The sequence below is a fragment of the Manis javanica genome, chromosome X (genome assembly GCF_040802235.1).
Source record: "Manis javanica isolate MJ-LG chromosome X, MJ_LKY, whole genome shotgun sequence".
In the NCBI taxonomy this organism is placed as follows: Eukaryota; Metazoa; Chordata; class Mammalia; order Pholidota; family Manidae; genus Manis; species Manis javanica.
The window spans coordinates 12,193,636-12,211,866 of NC_133174.1; the positions used below are offsets into that span (position 1 = coordinate 12,193,636).

Genomic DNA, 18,231 nt, shown 5'->3' on the forward strand with positions numbered 1-18,231 from the left:
TGGAACATTCACCAAAAACACACCACATTCTGGGCCATAAATACACCTTAATAAATTTAAACTATATCTTAATAAAATTTAAAAGAATAGAAATCATACAATGTACGCTCTCAGGCCACAATGGAATTAAAGTAGAAATCAGTAACTCAAAGAGAGCTGGAAAATCCCAAAATACTTGGAGATTAACAATACACTTCTAATTAACATATGAGTCAAAGAAAAAAATCTCAAGAGAAATTTTTAAATACTTTGAACTAAACAAAAGTGAAAGTACAACTTATCAAAACTGTGGCATGCAGTGAAACAATGCTTAGAGGGACATGTTTATGAGTGAATGCATATATTAAAAGGAAGAAAGATCGAAAATCAACAATCTAAGCTTCCACCTTAGGAAACTAGAAAAAGAAGAGCATGTTAAATCCAAAGTAAGCAGAAGGAAAGAAAAAATTAAAAATTTGAGCAGAAATCAGTGAAATTGAGAACAGAAAACCAATAGAGAACATCAACAAAACAAAAAGCTGTTACTTTGAAAAGATTGATAAAATTGATAAGCCTCTAGCTAGGCTAAGAAAAAAATAGCAGATGTGAGTTACTAGTATCAGAAATGAAAGATGGGATATCACTAGAGATCTGTGGACATTAAAAGGAAGATGAAGATACTATGGACAACACTATGCCCACAAATCTGATAACCTAGATGACATGGACCAACTCCTTGAAAGACACAATCTGCCCAAACTTACACTCAATAAAACTGTTTGAAAAAACACGAAAAATATTCTTACCATACAATTAAGCAATTGTGCTCCTCGGTATTCATTCAAATGAATTAGAAACTTACATCCACACAAAAACCTGACCATGGATGTTTACAGAAGTTTATTCATAATTATCCAAAATTTGGAAGCAGCCAAAATATCCTTCAGAAGGTGAAAGGATAAGTAAAATACGGTATGTCCAGACAATGGAATATCATTCAATGCTAAAGAAAAAATAAGCTATCAAGCCATGAAAACATATGGAAAAACATTAATGTTTATTACTAAGTGAAGGAAGTCAAACTGAAAAGGTCACATACCATATGATTCCAAGTATGACGTTCTGGAAAAGGCAACACTATGGAGACAGTAAAAAGATCAGTGGTTGCCAGGGATTAGGGGAGAGGGAGGGATGAATAGGCAGAGCACCGGGATTTCTAAGACAGTGAAAGTATTCTGTATGATACTGTAATGGTGGATACTTGCCATTATACATTTGTTAAAACCCAGAGAATGTACAGTACCAAGACTGACCCTAATGTAAGCTATGGGCTTTGGGTGATCATGATGTGTCAGTACAGGCTCATCGATTGTAACAAACATCCCACCCCAGTGGGGAATGTTGAGAGTGGGGGAAGCTGAGTATGTGTGGGGCCAGGGGGTAAAGGAACTCTGTGCTTTCTGCTCAATTTTGCTGTGAACCTAAAACTCCTCTAAAAAAGAAAGTTTGTTAATTTTTTTAAAAAATGAGACATTCTGCAACCAGCAATATAGTTTAAGCATCAGCTAGATGTAAAATCACAAAGAAATATACTGAGCACAGAAGTGTTGCAGGTAATAACAGCAGAGCCAGAATTTGAACCCTGGCAATCTGTCTCTGGAGTGGGAGCTCTTGCCCCCAATATCGCTCTGCCTCTCAACTGTTTATGACTATTATTACTATTATTCTACAAATGGGAAAATTGAGGCTCAGTGGGATCAGCCACTTGCCAGGTGTGAGGATTCGGTGGAAGGCAGTATAAGAAACCAGGTTTCCTGAAGCCCAGAAGCCCCTTCTTCCTCCGCTCCCTCATACAGTCTCTGCTTTCCCCACATGGCTCCCTCCACACCAGATCTGGAAAGATCCATGTGTATTGTCCTAAAAGGGGGGGGACTTGTATTCCAAGTATAACATTTCAATACTCACATCTTTTTGGAAGCAAAACTGTCTCCTCTTCACTTTCAGCCTGGCTTTATCATCAAACTGAGAAGAGGATGTATTCTAATGCAAGCAGTCAGTGAATAAATGGTGGGTCCAACCTGTCAGGCCTCCAGCATTTTTAGCATGCCCAAACAGGCTTGGGTACCAACCTGCAAGGATTCAGGAGACACACAGGATGAGCAGAACACAGACCAGAATGAAATCCAAGTAGATATGTAGCTGGGAGATGGCTGGTAATAGGAGATTAAAAAAAAATAAAAGATACCCACCAAGAGGTACTAGAAAAGAGGAGACCATTTTTAATTCTCTCAATGCTTGTCCAGCTGAAAGAGATCTGATTTGGTATAATTCCCAGACCTATTTCTCTTCCTGGTAAGAGGTAGATAGCCAAGACACCCAGATATGAGGGATAGTCTATGTGGAGAAGGCTCTTACTGGATTAGACACTGCTTTCATTTTATAGCAATTCATGTTTCCAAGGGCATCTTCTTCTTTGCTTCACTTTACATCCCAATTTCTATTTCCTTCCACAAAACCCAAGGCTCTATATTTTCAAGTTAATACCACAGTGCACCAGAATACATGATTATGTGTAGTTTAATTTCCTTTAGGTCATGTTCACATTCAGTTATTTTATACATATTGGGAATGGAGCTATCTATGCTTTGAATTTTTAAGCTGTGAGTTCAGTCTGCTCTAAGATAAATTAGACATTTTTCCTAAGGCTTAGTGTGCTCTGCAGAACTATTCTAAGGCCCTGGAGTTTCAAACAAATGTCTTTCTTTTTCTCCTTTCAGAAAACTAAGCTGGGTCTCAAAGTATGCTCCTCGCTATTGTGATTTCTTATTATTTCCTTTCATCCCTGGAAGAAATCTCGCAGTTCAGCATGATTCAATGCCTCAGTCTCTATTGGCTGAGTGATGTTTGCTTAAATAAAAGCCTTTCCCAGATGGCCGTTCCTAGCTTCAGGTCAAAACATAATGAAACTAAAGAGTGATCAGTGCTCAGAAATCACTGGCATGTTGCTGGGTGTATAAGCATCATGGAAGTCTACCAGAGCCTCTGCTTCATAGCAAACATGAGGAGAAGAAGTTGAAGGAGGCAGCTTTTTTGGTTTGCTTGCTTTGGGAGTTAGTGGGAACAGGGGCATCTGGCTGCTGAGGATGAAGGGCCTCAGAAAAATGAAAAAGGAGCTGTGTGTGTAGGTATATGTTTGTATGTGAGTAATAAGATGGCATAAACAACAATCATAATAGATATCTCATTTCCAAGAATCAGTCCAGGGAAGAATGTCAAAGATGATAGAACTTACCACCTATTATCAAACCTATGGTAGGTTTTATTGTCTGAGAGATTATAAGCATCCTAAGGAGCCTGGCAAGAAATTAGGCTTGAATGCAAAATGGTACTTTCCCTTAATTTCATCCTAGGATACTTCTATCAAGGTGTTCAAATCATGAAATGTCAAAGGTCCATTTACAATCTTTATTTTCACCCCATATGAAAAATATATTATCCCATTAGATATACTTATTTATACTTGGTATGTACTGGGACCAGCTATAAGGAGTCCTACCGAAGAAACACCTTTTTTTCACTCCTAAAATTAGCATTCAATGATAGGTAAGCTTAGCAACAATGATTCCCTTCTATTGTAAATTGATTTACAGTTTTCGAGGCATTTTCACACAGATAATCTCCTTTGTTCTTCATAGTAACTCTATGAAGAAAGAAGGACAGCTATTATTTGCATCCATTTTACAGTTGAGAAAACTACAACCCAGAGAGTATGGTGGATCCTGGCCAGTTATATACCAAACTGTATTCCTTTTCTTTTTTTGCATATGGCAAGACTACATTTCCCAAGATCCCTTGCAATTAGGTACAAATATGTGATGGGTCCTCTCCAACAGAAGGTGGGTAGAAGTGATGTAGACCACTCCGTGGCCTAGCCCATCAAAACAATATGTAAGTCCCGTATTTTCTTTCCTTATTGACTAGCTGAATGAAGAGTCCTCCAAGGATTTAGAGGACAGCAAAGCTACAATATAGAAGAGGTCTGAGTCACCACATTGAGGGCAGTTGTGCAGGAAAGCCATCAACCAGGAATATGTATTGGATTTTTTTGTGAGAAAGAAGCTCATGTTGTTTTAAGTGATTGGAATTTGGGGGTTGCTTGTTGCACCAGGTATCCCATTGCTAATCTAGTAACTGAAGGACTGAAAAGTATGACAGATAAGTCACATGCAGGCTCTTTATATTTCTTAACTCTACAATGGTCTCCTCTTTCTGTTTCCTCCATGTGTTCTTCTAGTAGTTACATTCTCAAGTATCCCAGCAACAACCAAATATAGTGATAGATATCAGGCTTTACTAATTTAAGAGGACTCATATCTGAAAATTACCTCTCTTGGGTTCCCTTCCTTCCAGATAGTACAAACCATGAGTTAATAAAACATATGTTCTCTCCTACTGAGATAACCTGAAATACATTTCCTTTAAAAAGGAACCTGATAAATGAAGCTTCCAGTACATGCAGAGAACAGTAAGTAACTGAAATCCCATTAGGTATGGGTTCCAGACAGATTGTGTCAAGGAGTCAGAGGCCAGACAGCAAGTGCCAATACAAGCAGACGTAATGAATTCATTAGGTGACAGACACTAGTGAGAGGGTCCAGGCTGGAGAGATGCAGGCAGTTGTTCAGGACCTCGGAGAGCTCTTAGGAGCGCCACTGCTCTGAGAACATTTATTCTGACACCCAATCAGATAGTCTGCCCTTTCTTCTGAGCTCTCTAGGTGATAAAGGGGTCGTGTCCTTTCTATGAATGTCTTAGCCTCTATAGAGTAAGAGATTCAGTCTCTTTCATTCTGAGGATTTCAGGGTCTGTACCCAGAAGGTATGTTAGAGCTATCTCACCTAGCCTTACTGAAGGCCACATGAGCTGCTCATACCTCAGAAAAATCTAGAAAAGTACATAACCAAGGGACTTCATCCTCTTTGTTTATGCTCTAGAAGATCTCTCTCTTCTAGGTTAGAAGCTGGTGCTTAGGTTGGCCTGGGCTCCGAACATTTCACCCAAATGAAATATTATTACTGTATGAACCACATCATTAGCCTTGTAACCCTAACAAAGGGATCACCAAAATTATGGGCCCATTTCTTCCTGGAGGTGTGTTCTCAACCAAGTTAATAGATATTCTATGAAAAAGGGTTCTATACAAAAAGTTAATTTGGGCAACATTGGATAAAAATGCTAAATAGGTAAGGTACTTTCATATATATATATATATTCTTTCTCTTTATAATACAGTATGATGAACATCTTCAGGATATAAGTTTTTTTCCCCTTTTGGGATTATTTTTTCCTTTTGAAGATATGTTCCCCAAAGTAGAATTCCTGAGTTAAAGGACTTGAACAATGCTATCACTATCACTCGACAGATATGGCCAAATCCAACTGGGATTGTATAATTTTACTTCCATCAGCAGTGCATGAAAGTTAACTGATTAGTAATCTGATCTGTATTCTTTGATACCCAGTACCTAGGACTACTTTGATAATGTGCATGTGTCTGGCCTGTAGTAGATGCTCAATAAGTATTTGTTTAAGGCTGAAGTAAAAGGGTTAATACTTTCCCATATATCTGTTTACTTAGCATAATTCCTTACTTGAAACTGCCTGTCTTTTACTTCTTTATTATTGGTATATTGTTTTTTCTTTTTAATTTGCCTGAGATGTTAAGCCTCTGTTTTCCATAAATGTTAAATGTTAAATTTTCCAAAAAATGTTCTAGAAAGTTTCCTGTTTTTTAATTTCTTTCAAAGTTCATTTTTTATGTAGTCAGACTTATCAGTCATAATTGTGATGTCTTATCACTTTAAAGCTTACAAAACTTACAGAGAACTCCAGAGACCTCATAAGATTCTATGTTTTTCCTTATGAATTAGTTTCTCATATTTTATTCATATGGCATTGTGGTGTGAGGTGTGGGCCTGAACTGACTTTTCTGTAAATTAGTGACATATTCCAACACAGCTTACTGGTGAATCTTCTTTTTCTACAGTGTCCTTGACTTTTACCAGTGGCTCTTGGTAACATGTGTGGGTTGAAACAAGAGAAGATGAGTTTCAAATTTCATGAGAGGAAGTACTATGAGATAAAACGGAATTATCTAACACTTTACTGTATGGGTTGCACTATCCTGCTCTCAAATGGTTTGCAATCTTGTCAAAGGTCAAACTTTATTTCATTCATGTGTTCAAATACAACTATCTAGTAGCTTTAAAGTGTTTTAAAGTGGATATTGAAATTTCACTTATACTATAATTCAGATGTGCAGTGTAAATGTAGTTTATTTCTTAAAAACCTGATACACTATTCTTCACAAACCCCAGTGGCACTTATTTCCAAGACCTGGGGTCTTCCTGAGGCAAAAGCCTGGATGACTGAAACGGAACTGGTCTTGGAGAGAAGGTGCCCTTGCATTCTCTTGTGCTGTGTCCCCTGCTGGCCTTGAGGTCAATATCTTAGCTGGTGAACTTGTGACCTGTTTCTGTTTTTAGGCTCAGCCAATGTTCTAGGAGAGTATTGGCTCTCTCCCTCTGGCTGCTTCAATCTCATCTCTAGAAATCTTACAGAGTCCCTGTCACAACCTCCTTCTCACTCCCTGGGAACAAAGTTTACCCTTTATCTGTGCCCAGATCACTGTACCCTGTTAATGGTCAGCCTCATGGTAGACTTCTGGGTTCTAATACAGTGTCCATAACACAAGGGAACTGAGGTTGACTCAGGCATATTAACCAGGCCCTCAGGGTGGAGGACACGTGTTGGTTATTAACAGCTTACAAATGTCCCCTTCTCTGGAGCATTTCCCCCAGCCAAGCAGAGGCCTCTTTTGCTGAGAAAGCTATGCCCACCCACCACCCCCTTTGGAGTACAGCCCACAGCCAATAACTAAATGCCACAGAGGTACAGAATTCTGGTCTCCCTGCCTCAAGGGGGAAAAAACTCTACAGTGCAATTCATGCTATAGAACTCCCCATGGGATCAGGCTGACGCTTAGAACACATCCTTGTTCAGCACCTTTCCCTGCCCTGTCCCACTCCCCTCACTCCCTTTCTCCTGAGAGTACTCTTCCAGTAAACAGCCCTCAGCAGAACCCCTGTCTCAAGCTCTATTTCTGGTGAACATGACCTAAGACACTCGGAATGTCTGATAATGCCTCTCTTTACTAGGCTGAGCCATCCTATGTTGGCAAAGGGGTCTCTGCCAAGCAGACTCCTCTGAGACCTTCAAATAATGAAACAGGCAAAAGTTCCCTGGCCTTGTTTGTCCCCAAATTTGTCTGTCAGCACCACCCCCATCCTTTTCTCCAAGCCATGTCTGTCTGAGAGTTCTTAATACATCGAAATACTAGCTTTGCCAGTTTTATCAGTTGCAAATACCTTCCCTCACTCTATGGTTTCTCTTTTTATAGTGTTTTTGGATAAAGAGAAGTCCTTAAAGTTAATACCTAACTTATCAATATTTCCCCTTTCCTTTTGGTTAGGTATCTTTTGTATCTTGTTTATCCAATTCTTCCTATCCCCATGCTCATGAAGGTATTTTCCTGTATCATCTTTAGGAGCTTTTTAAATATTTCCTTTCACATCTAAGTTTTTAATACACCTGGAATAGATTTGGGATATAGTGTGAGACAGAGGTTTAATTTTAGTTACCATTTGTCTCAGCACTACTTAGTCTAATGACTGACATTTCTCCTCTGCTGTACAGTGCAAAATACATCAAATATTTTCCTTATGTGTGAATATGTTTCTGGGTTCCTCATTCTATTCCACTGGACTGTTTTTCTATCCTGAAAAAATAATATACTATCTTGATTACTATAGCTTTATAACAGTCTTTTTATCCACTGGATCAAGTCTTCCCCCTATTCTTCTGCTTAAAAAGGGTACTGGCTATCCTTGGCCTTTTATATTTCCATATGAGTTTTAAAATCAGTTTGTCAGGTACCATGAAAAAACATTTATTATAACTGAGGTTAGAAATAAACTTGGGGAGAATTGGCATATTACTTGCTCATATTTATGATGGCATATCTCCCTTTTTAAATATTTTTTAATGTCTTAGAATAATGTTTTATCATTTTTTTCTGTAGAGGTATTACACATCACTTATTAGATTTATGCCTCAGTATTTTATGTTAATTTCATTTTCTGTTTGTTGTTGGTATGGAGAAATACATTGGATTTTGGGATATTTGGGTTTTACATCCAGAGACTGCTAAATTGTCTTATTAATTTCAATAATTTAGTTACTAAATAATTTTGATTCTCTATGGATAGAATCCTATCATATGCAAAAATAAGTTTTCTGTTCCCTTCCTTCTAATTCTTGTGCCTTTTTCTTGTCTTGCGCACTGGCTAGAACACTGCAAACAATGTGGTGATCAGGAGACTCCTGGTCTTGCTCATGATCTCCAAGGAAAAGGTTTCAGCATTTTATCAATTAGCATGTTTGCAGTAAATCTTTTGGAGATTAAGAATGTTCTCTTCTACTCCTACTTCGCTAAGAGTTTCTATCGTGGAAGGATCTTTCATATTATTAAATGAATTTTCCACATCTAATGAAGTGATCATGTGATTTCCCCCCTTATTCTGTTACTGTGATGAATTAAACTGATTTTCTAACTTTAACCCAACTTAGCATTCTTGGGTCAAGCCCCACTTGGTCACGATGCATTGTGTTCTGTGAACATTCTTATACATGTCTTTTGGTACACTGTATACACATTTCTTTTGGCTATATATATATATATATATATGTATGTATATGTATGTATGGCTATGTATATATATATATATATATATATATATATATATATATACATATATATATATATGTATGTGGAATTTCTGGGTCATAGGGTGTGGAAGTTAGTTTAAGGAAAGGGTATTGAGTTAAGGCTTCAGGAGGATCTCTAGGGGGAAATATTCAGCCGGCAATTAAAAATGTAGGTGTAGGCCCGGAGTTTGGATAGAAGCCAGAGATGTAGATTTGGGAGTCATCAATATAAAGCTTCTATTTGAAGCCATTGGATTGAAGTGCGCTGTGTGGGGGAGGATCACAGAAGAGAGAAGAGGAATCTAGATCAATGCTTGGAAAACATCTGTGGCTAGGAGGCAGGAGGGCAAAGAGCTAGTAGAGCCAGGCATGACTTCAGATGGGCAAGAGAAAAACTGGGAGCATCAGCTTTGAACACTATGGAGAAAATAAAAGGCAAGGAGGTCCTTAGATTTGATAGCCAGGAAGCCTTCGTACTATTTTTCCCCTTGCTTTAGCTAGTGCTATAGCTACTGCTAGGCTTCTTTATCTGCTTGCTTTTGATCTTATAATAAAGTTCTTTGGCTACTTCTGGAGTCCTGCAAATTTTCAAGACTGCTATCACCCTGGCAGCTGCTAAGAACATTCTCTACCACCCCACAGAAATACTTAGGACAGAGTACTTAATGAACACTTACTAATTATAGGCCCATCGGTCAAAACTATGACTTCCAAAATAGCAGGCTTTCAAAAGTCAGCTGAAGGTGCACATGTCACAGGGCAAAGAAGTCACAAATGGAGAGAGAAAAAAAGAGGTTCCCTTTAAAAACTATTAATTTCACAAAATTAGGTAACCGAAGTTTTATGACTTGATATACTGAAATTTCCTTCATGATACCTCTTGCGACTCCTGTCAATACTATTTATGGCTTCTTTTCAAAGGTCACTGGAGCAAAATCATGATGAAAGAGAAAAGGGAAGAAGAGGTAGGATTAGTCAAGTTCTGTGGACAGGAACACTAAAGAAAGCTTGGGAAGATTTCACTAGCTTGCCCCTACACTCTCTGCAAGCAGGAAGTAAAGGGACATATACTCTATGTCACTAGGTACATAGCAACATCCCTAAAACATGTAGTCAATGTTATTCCACAAGATAAATATTTATCATGTTCTTATTCTACTCCAAGCAAAAGAGAGACAATTAACCTTGCAGAAAACATCTCACCAGCCATGTAAAAGGTCAAAAGGCAATGGAAAATGAGAGCATGAAATGGGTGATAAAGAAAGAGAATGGATAACTTCCAAACCAGAAGAAGAAAACAAAAATGAAATAAACAAGAACAACATGAAACAAAAATTAAACCCAAATATAGTAGTAACCTACATTTTTAATCACTATATTTGATAAATAAATCTGTTCATATTGGGTTGGTGAAAAAAAAAGCTAAACAGGAGCAATTTATAAAAGGCACACCTAAAACGCAATGACATACATAAGCTAAAATAAAAGAAACACGGAAAAGATATACCAGCCAAATAACAACCCAAAAAAATCTATCCAGCAAATTAATATCAGGCAAAACAGAATTTAAAGGGGAAAGACTTAGTAGGGATAAAGTAGGACCTCACTTGATGATAAAAAGAACAGTCTACTAAAAATACATAACAATTTTGAACCTGTATGCATTAAATAATGTAGTTTCAAAATATATATGACATTTTTACAACAGATCCACCATCATAAAAGATTTTAGTTAACGTCTCTCAAAAGGTTATCAATAAGGTAGACAAAGTATACATATTAAGAATAGCAAAGATTTAACCCACACAAAAAGCACAACTTGATTATTTATACACCAAATAGTGCATTCACAAATAGGGAACACACATTCATTTTGAGAACATATGGAACATTTGCAAAAATTGCCTCAGTTGGCTGTAAAAAGAATCCCAACCTTGCATTCCTGGTGGAGAGAGATCTGCTAATGCTGTTGGTTCTCTTTTTCAGAAACTGGGGTAGCCTGAGTCTCCATGTGGCCAAGTCAGAAGCGGCTGACCAACTGTCCCCAATCAAAATCATGTTGGATTCCAAGAAGGCTTTCTAATCAATCAGAAAACATGACTTAAACTAAATCACAGGAAACTCCACATTTGGGGGTTCCAAAGCACAACTGTTTGAAATACAGTAAAATGAGAAACGACTGTGATGGCTTTCTTTTCCAGCTTACTGTTTTTCTTCATTTTTCCATCCAGTTGCAAACTATCAAATCATTCAACTGCCACCTTCCATTTCTGTTGTACTTTCACATGTATTATTCATTCACGATAAGTCTATGAGGTTGAAAAAGTATCGTTATTGTTGCTCAACATCACTAATCATTAGGAAAATGTAAATCCAAACCACAATGTGGTATCACCTCACACCAGTCAGAATGGCATATCAAGACAAGAGATAACAAGTGTTGGCGAGGATGTGGAGAAAAGGGAGCCCTCATGCACTGCTGATGGGAATGTAAATTGGTGCAGCCACTATGCAAACCAGTGTGGAGGTTTCTCAAACTAAAAATAGAAATGCCATATGATCCAGCAATTCCACTTCTGGAAATTTACTGACAAAAACAAAATCACTGATTCAGAAAAACATATGCACCCCTATGTTTACCACAGCTGCATTTACAATAGCCAAGATATGGAAGCAACCGAAATGTCCATCGATAGTTGAACAGATAAAAAAGAGGTGGTACGTATACACAATGGAATTTACTCAGCCATAAAAAGGAATGAAATCTTGCCATTTACAACAACATGGGTGGACCTAGAGGATATTATGCTAAGTGAAATGAGTCAGAGAGAGAAAAACAAATACCATATAATTTCACTTATATGAGGAATCTATAAAACAAATGAACACACATAAGAGAAACAGATTCACAGACACAGAGAACAGACTGGTGGTTGCCATAGGGGAGGGGCTTGGGGGATGTGTGAAATAGGTGAAGGGGAAAAAAATTGTGAGAATGTTTGGTATCTTGACCTGGGTGATGGTTACATGAATGTAAACACATGTCAAAATTTATCAAGCTGTCGCTAAGATTTGTGCATTCTATTGTATGTACCTCCGTATAAAAAAAGTATTATCATTCTTATTTATTAAACTCAAGCAAATGAAACCTGCCTCTTGCTCAACTCCAAAAAATATATATATATATTTGGTAGTAGAAAGCCAGACCTTGTCAAAAAAATACCTGAATACTATTCTGGATATGCAACAGCATCTTAGGAGCAGCCACCCATCTTCCTAACCCAATAGCATAAAGCCCATTTTGCCACCAAGGGAGAAGGCTTAAAGTGCTGGGAAATTAAGGCTCCCCCCAACAGTCCTCAACCCGAAGTGATAGGCCTTGATATATAAATGCTGCAGCTTCCTCCGTCTCAGGTGGTAGAACTCTAAGGCACGGTTTCTACACCGTCTCCCCAAGATCGCCAGCAGGCTTCGGCTCCAGCCACACCCTGCACTGGCTCCTTGGTTTGCCTGTCTCCTTTCTACACCCCCTGCAGTGTTTCCTTCACCTCCCCATCAGATGACTTGCACTTGAATCCCTCCCTGTCTCGGATCTACTTCTACAGGAACCCAAATTAAAACAAACTTTCATTCTGGAAGAAAAATGGTGGCATTTTTTTTTTTTTTTGCACAATGTCTACTTATTGCTTAATGTCAGCGATAACTGAGTCATTAACATTTGTTTTTGATCTCCGGACATGCAGAGAACTCTGGATAAATGTAACCAACAAACACAGTATTTAGCGAGCACCCCCAGCCTACCAAGCTGGGTACTAATGGCCTTATTTACAACAGAACACTGCAAAGTAAGCACAGTACTGGGCTAGTGCAGATGAGGAAATAAGGAAGACTCGAATATTTCAAGTTGGAATTTAGTAAGAACATGGGGCAAAGAAGGGAGTTAATAATGCTTCATATTATGGGTGTCATAAACGATCTGCCTGTGTGTACTCTAAAGGGCTGCCCAGGTCAGCTCGCCAAAGGAACCTCAAGACTGCAGTGGGAGCTTGCATGGTCCTGATTCCACACGGAAATTGCAACACCCAACATTGCTGCCACTTTCGGTGGGGACTAGTCTTTTCCTGGAGACTGTCCATGGAAGTGGACCCCTTATCCGGGCAAACCTGCCCACTCTCTGTAAGATCAGAGAGGCCTGGCTACAGACTGCCCAACTCTAAAGCTCACACCACTCTTGCAAGAAATTATTAAGAGACATTTCTTTTGCCCTTTATTCTTCTTGGGATGATCTGCAACCATTCATTGCTCATTCCTTACAATGATCCTATGAAGTAATGCAGGGGAAAGCTGGGAGATATGTAGAAGGGGTTACTCAGTTCAAATGACCCCTTCCAGCATCCTTACACCCTTCCTTGGACAGAAGAAAGTCTCTAAAGATCATGCCAAATCTTCCTTGGCAGTGATAGGTAGGACAATGGAAAATAGTTCAAAAGGGTCTTGTGTTTTCTGAAAGAATTTAAGACCAGCTTTATAGAGATTTGGGGGTTATATTTAAGTTCCCCCCTCCTGCTCTGTATCCATGTTTTAAAAGGCCAAATCCACCCTGAGATAAATAAGGTTTTATTCCCAGGAAAACTGAGTTCTTTATGCTACCTGGGCTCTGCTTCCAGGACTATTTTTTTTTCCTCCGGTGGGATAATATTGTCCCTTCATCTGAAGAAATGAAGAAAATATGTAAAACTGTCTATGGCTACTGCTGAGTACCCAGTCAGCTAGCAGGGAAGACCAACACCGAGCTCCTGATAGGGCACCATTCCCCAGGGTGATCAGCCAGCTCCCTGCTGCTGGGTCGATTACATTGGACGCCTTCCATCATGGAGGCGGCAGCGTTTGGTTCTTACTGGAATAGATAGTGTGGACACAAATTTGCCTTCCTTGTATGCGAGGTTTTTGTCAAAAATACCATCCGTGGACTTACAGAATGTGTTATGCACCATTATAGTATCCCATACAGCATTGCATCTGATCAAGGAACTCACTGCACGGCAAAGGAAGTGCAACAAATGAAATGAGGTAAGCAAATGAAATGCTTATGGAGTTCATTGGTCTTACCATAGTCCCTACCATCCTGAAGCAGCTGGCTTAGTACAGTGGAGTGGCCTTTTGGTAACTCAGTGACAGTGCCAAGTGGGTGGCAATATTTTGCAGGGCTTCGGCTAGGTTCTTCAGAAGGCTGTATATGCTGTGAGTCAGCATCTAATATATGGTGCTGCTTCTCCCACTGCCAAGATTCACAGGTCCAGGAATCAAGGGGTGGGAATGGGAATGACACTGCTCACTATTACCCCTAGTGACCCACTAGCAAAATTTTGCTTCTTGTTCCTGTGAACTTGTGCTCTGTTGACCTAGAGGTCTTAGTTCCAAAAGGAAGAATGTCCTACCAGGAGACACAACAATGATGCCACTGAAGTGGAAGCTAAGACTGTTCCTGACTATTTTTGACTCCTTATGCCTCTGAATCAACAAATAAAGAAGGGAGTTGCTGTGCAAAAAGAAAAATTCAGTAAACCATGGTCTAAGCAGACGTGCTGTCATCCAGGCTTTGTTGTTCCATTTCTAGAGCACAGGCAGAGTAAATTTAGTAGCATTCTTAAGGGCCCTAGGTTTTCAGAATGGTCAATGAGCACTGGCTTCAACTTATAGTCACCAGTTGCATTAGCTCCTAACAAGAGAGTCAGCTTGTACTTTGAAGCTTTGAAGCCAGGCACTGACTTCTCCCCTCTAGCTATGAAAGCCCTGGGAGTATTCTTCCAATGGAAGGCTATTTCATCTACATTGGAAATCTGCTGTTCAGTGGAGCCACCTGCATTAATGATCCCAGCCAGGTCTTCTGGGTAACTTGCTGCAGCTTCTGCATCAGCACTTGCTGCTTCGCCTGCACTTTGATGTTGTGGAGGCAGCTTCTTTCCTTAAACCTCAGGAACCAACCCCTGCTAGCTTCACACTTTTCTTCTGCAGCTTCCTCACCTCTCTCAGTCTTCACAGAACTGAAGAGAGTTAGGGCCATGGTCTGGATTAGGCTTTGGCTTAAGGGAATGTTGTGGCTGGTTTGGTCTTCTATGCAGACCTCTCAAACTTTCCCCATTATCAGCAATAAGGCTGTTTTGCTTTCTTATCATTCATGTGCTCACTGGAGCAGCACTTTTCATTTCCTTCAAGAACTTTTCCTTTGATTCACCACTTGGCTAACTACCGTGCAAGAGGCCTAGCTTTCAGCCTGTCTTGGCTTTTAATATGCCTCCCTCCCTAAGCTTAATCATTTCTAGCTTTTGATTTAAAGTGAGAGACATATGACTCTTCCTTTCACTTGAACTCTTAGAGGCCAGTGTATGGTTATTAACTGGCCTAATTTTAATATTGCTACATCTCGGGGAATAGGGAGGCCCTAGGACAGGGAGAAAGATGGGGAACAGGTGATTGGTGGAGCGGTCAGAACAGACACATTTACCGATTAAGGTTGCTGTCTTATATGGGGCACAGTTTGTGGTGTCCCAAAACAATTACAATAGTCACGTCACAGATCACCGATCACAGATACCATAGCAAATATAATAATTATGAAACAGTCTGAACTATTGCAAGAACTACCAAAATATGACACAGAGGACACAGAGCTACAAAGTGAGCAAACACTGTTGGAAAAATGGTGCCAACAGACTTGCTCAACAAGGGGTTGCCACAAACCTTCAATTTGTAAAAAATGTGGTATCTCTGAAGCACAATAAAATAAGGTATGCCTGTAATGTGAAGACAGATTCTGTGTGCTCTAATGTACCTGCTGGAGGAAAGGGAGTTTATCCATCTCTGGTCCACACGTCATAACCTGTCTCTGAAAGCTTTCAGAGTGCCTGGAAACAGCCCCTTATTTTTGAAAGACAAAAGAAAAAAATTAGTCTTGATGTTCATGCTTTTTACATAAGGACACCCACTCTGAGAACAAAGATGTTCAGCTTTATTGCTAAGAAATATCTGAAATAGTCATCACATTGCTCATGGGTGGATGGGAGAGGGGCCTAATCAGCTTGTGAGTTCCCCTATATCTCTAATGGCACTCGCGCCTGGGCAGTGAGAGGGTTAAATGCACCAAGTCACGTTGTACTTCTTCAGGGGTCAGTTAGGAAAGCAGGAGCATGCTATGTATACCAGGGACAAAGGGTTAGCACAGGAATCAGTGGTTTACAGGACTATTTAAAAAGGCAGGAATGACAAGCCCAAAGAAGGTGCCACCAAAGATCAAAGAAGCAGATGCTGGAGACCTCAGCTGGAAGCACCAATGTGGAAAATTCTCAGAAGATTCCTGAGCTGCTGCTGAAGAATCCCTGAAGATCCCCTCACCCTACCCCCACCCAGCTGTAGCAGTGACGTATGCAAGTCTCATGACATATATGAGTTCTTCAGGAAGCTTTCATAAATCTCACATCTGCCCATGTGGAGAAAAATGGCTTCTCTTTTTCTTTTGCCTTCAAATTTCATTCAAGTTCCTCTCATCAACAAACTCGAAACTGGAACCATACTGAGAAATGTGGTTCCTGGAAGTGTTCTTGGAAATGTGGTTCTCGGCTGCTCTTCTGCAAAGCAGAGACTGTAGAGGGGGGAGGTGGTGGTGCTGAGTTGAGACCTGGCACACACTGGTCACGAAGCAGCAGGGACACTGAGCAAGCACTCCACTGGGGTGTCTGAAAGAACGATTTTTCTCCTAGGATTTCTGTCCACTGCCCAGCCTCCCTTTCCCCCCACTTCATTGTGCAGGACCCAAAGGAGGACCTGGGGGTCTCAATCCTAGAAGGCAACTGCTGAATAATTCAGTAGCATTGGAAAATAGGTGAAAGGACTTATAACCTTATGCTAACAACCCGAGCATAAAAGTGAGACTTGAGGTCTAGTCCCAGCTTTGGTGCTAGCAGCAACATGATCTGGGGCGAACCACGGAACCTGCTTGCAGCTGTTTTACTGAAAACCTGAAAAAGCTTGGAAGAGCACATTAGCTCTGGGTGCTTTTCCCAAGAATGCATAACCTCAGTGTTATCATGCGAACACATCAGACAGACCCAAACTGAGGCACATGCTATAAAATGACTGACCAGTACTCTTCACAATTGTTATGGTCAGGAAAACCAAAGTAAGACTGAGAAATGCCAGAGTGGAGGAGACTAAGGAGACACGAGAGTTAAATGCAATATGGGATCGTGGGTTGAATTCTGGAAGTGAAAAAGAGCTTTAGTGGAAAACCCAGTGAAATATAAAGTCTGGAGTTAATTGTATTGTACCAATGTTAATTTGAGTTTTTTGTACCATGGTTATGAAAGCTGTTAACATTAGAAGAAGCTGGGTGAAGGGTATATGAGAACTCTCTGTACTATTTTTTGCAATTTTTCTGTAAATCTATAATAATCCCAAAAAAAACTGTGAAACGTTAAAAAATGAAAGCTGTTTAAATAGTATCAAAACTAAATTCATCATTTAGCACTGGGCCCTGCAAATTATGTAGCTGGTCCTGCGTGGAAGTATGTGAAAAACTGGATAAAACCTGTTTCCTGTGACACAAAATAATGAAGTGGCAGCAAACCGAGTCCCATGAGCTTGAGGGAGGCCTGGAAGGAGCAGAGACAGGAGCTGCTCCATCTAGATGAGTCCCTACAGGACTAAGAAGGGCTTGAGGCCAATGACCAAAGACCAGAGGGGACAAATAGGTATTCCAGCTGATGACGGCTAAGAAAAATGACAATAGCCTGATTCGGAAACCCTCTCCGCCACCTTGGCACTCTGTAAGACCCCTAAAACTTAGAAGCAAAGGGTAGTGTCCCAAGACGGCCACATAGTTGGTTCCTGACTTCCTCCCCTCACAAGAACAACCAACAACTATTCTTGGACAAGACATCCCCGAGAGAACCCGCGGGCACGGGCATGAGGGCAAAGCACCCCTGCACCAGAGACCGAGAGAGACACATCAGCAGGTGCAGAGAGCGGCTACGAGCGGACCGCACTGCCCTCCACCGGCCCGCGCAGCGCCACGGGGAGACTTCCCCTGGGCCTCCAGTTCCTCCAGAGGGAAAAGAGAGCCCAGGAGAGCCAGCCAGCCCCCCCGCATTGTGGGTCGCCTCATGGGAGCCCCGACTCTGGTCTTGCCCCACAGGGATTGCAGAGGAATCTGACGGTGGCTGAGAAGTGGGAGCACCTTGGCCCACTGAGTTCCTACCTGCAGAGCCCACGTGGTGTTCCCAGCCAGCGGCTCGGCTCTTCTGCGCAACAAGGCCGGGGCGCTCTCTGACCTGGGGCTCGCTGCACAGTGCTGCTGCAGGTCCTCAATGAGGAGCTAGGACGGGTGCTGGCTCTAGAGCCTGTTCTGCGCACGCGCCGCCAGGTGCTGCG

At 40.6% G+C, this 18,231-nt stretch overlaps 1 protein-coding gene across 7 annotated transcripts in view; it reads right to left on the reverse strand.

Annotated features, from left to right (window-relative positions):
• RAI2 (retinoic acid induced 2) overlaps window positions 1–18,209 on the reverse strand; it is a 337,772-nt gene extending 319,563 nt beyond the window's left edge. For 2 of the 7 annotated variants that reach the window (XM_073227440.1, XM_017679592.3), the window contains exons 1-2: window positions 18,059–18,209; window positions 1,945–2,108 (exon numbers count right to left, since the gene is read on the reverse strand). The gene's annotated coding sequence lies outside the window, so the exon portion shown is untranslated. Of the gene's footprint in view, window positions 1–1,944; window positions 2,109–15,637; window positions 15,724–18,058 lie in introns of all 7 variants that reach the window. The other 5 variants (XM_037020527.2, XM_017679600.3, XM_017679593.3 and 2 more) reach the window with 4 other exon arrangements.
• Between the last annotated feature and the right edge of the window lie 22 nt (window positions 18,210–18,231).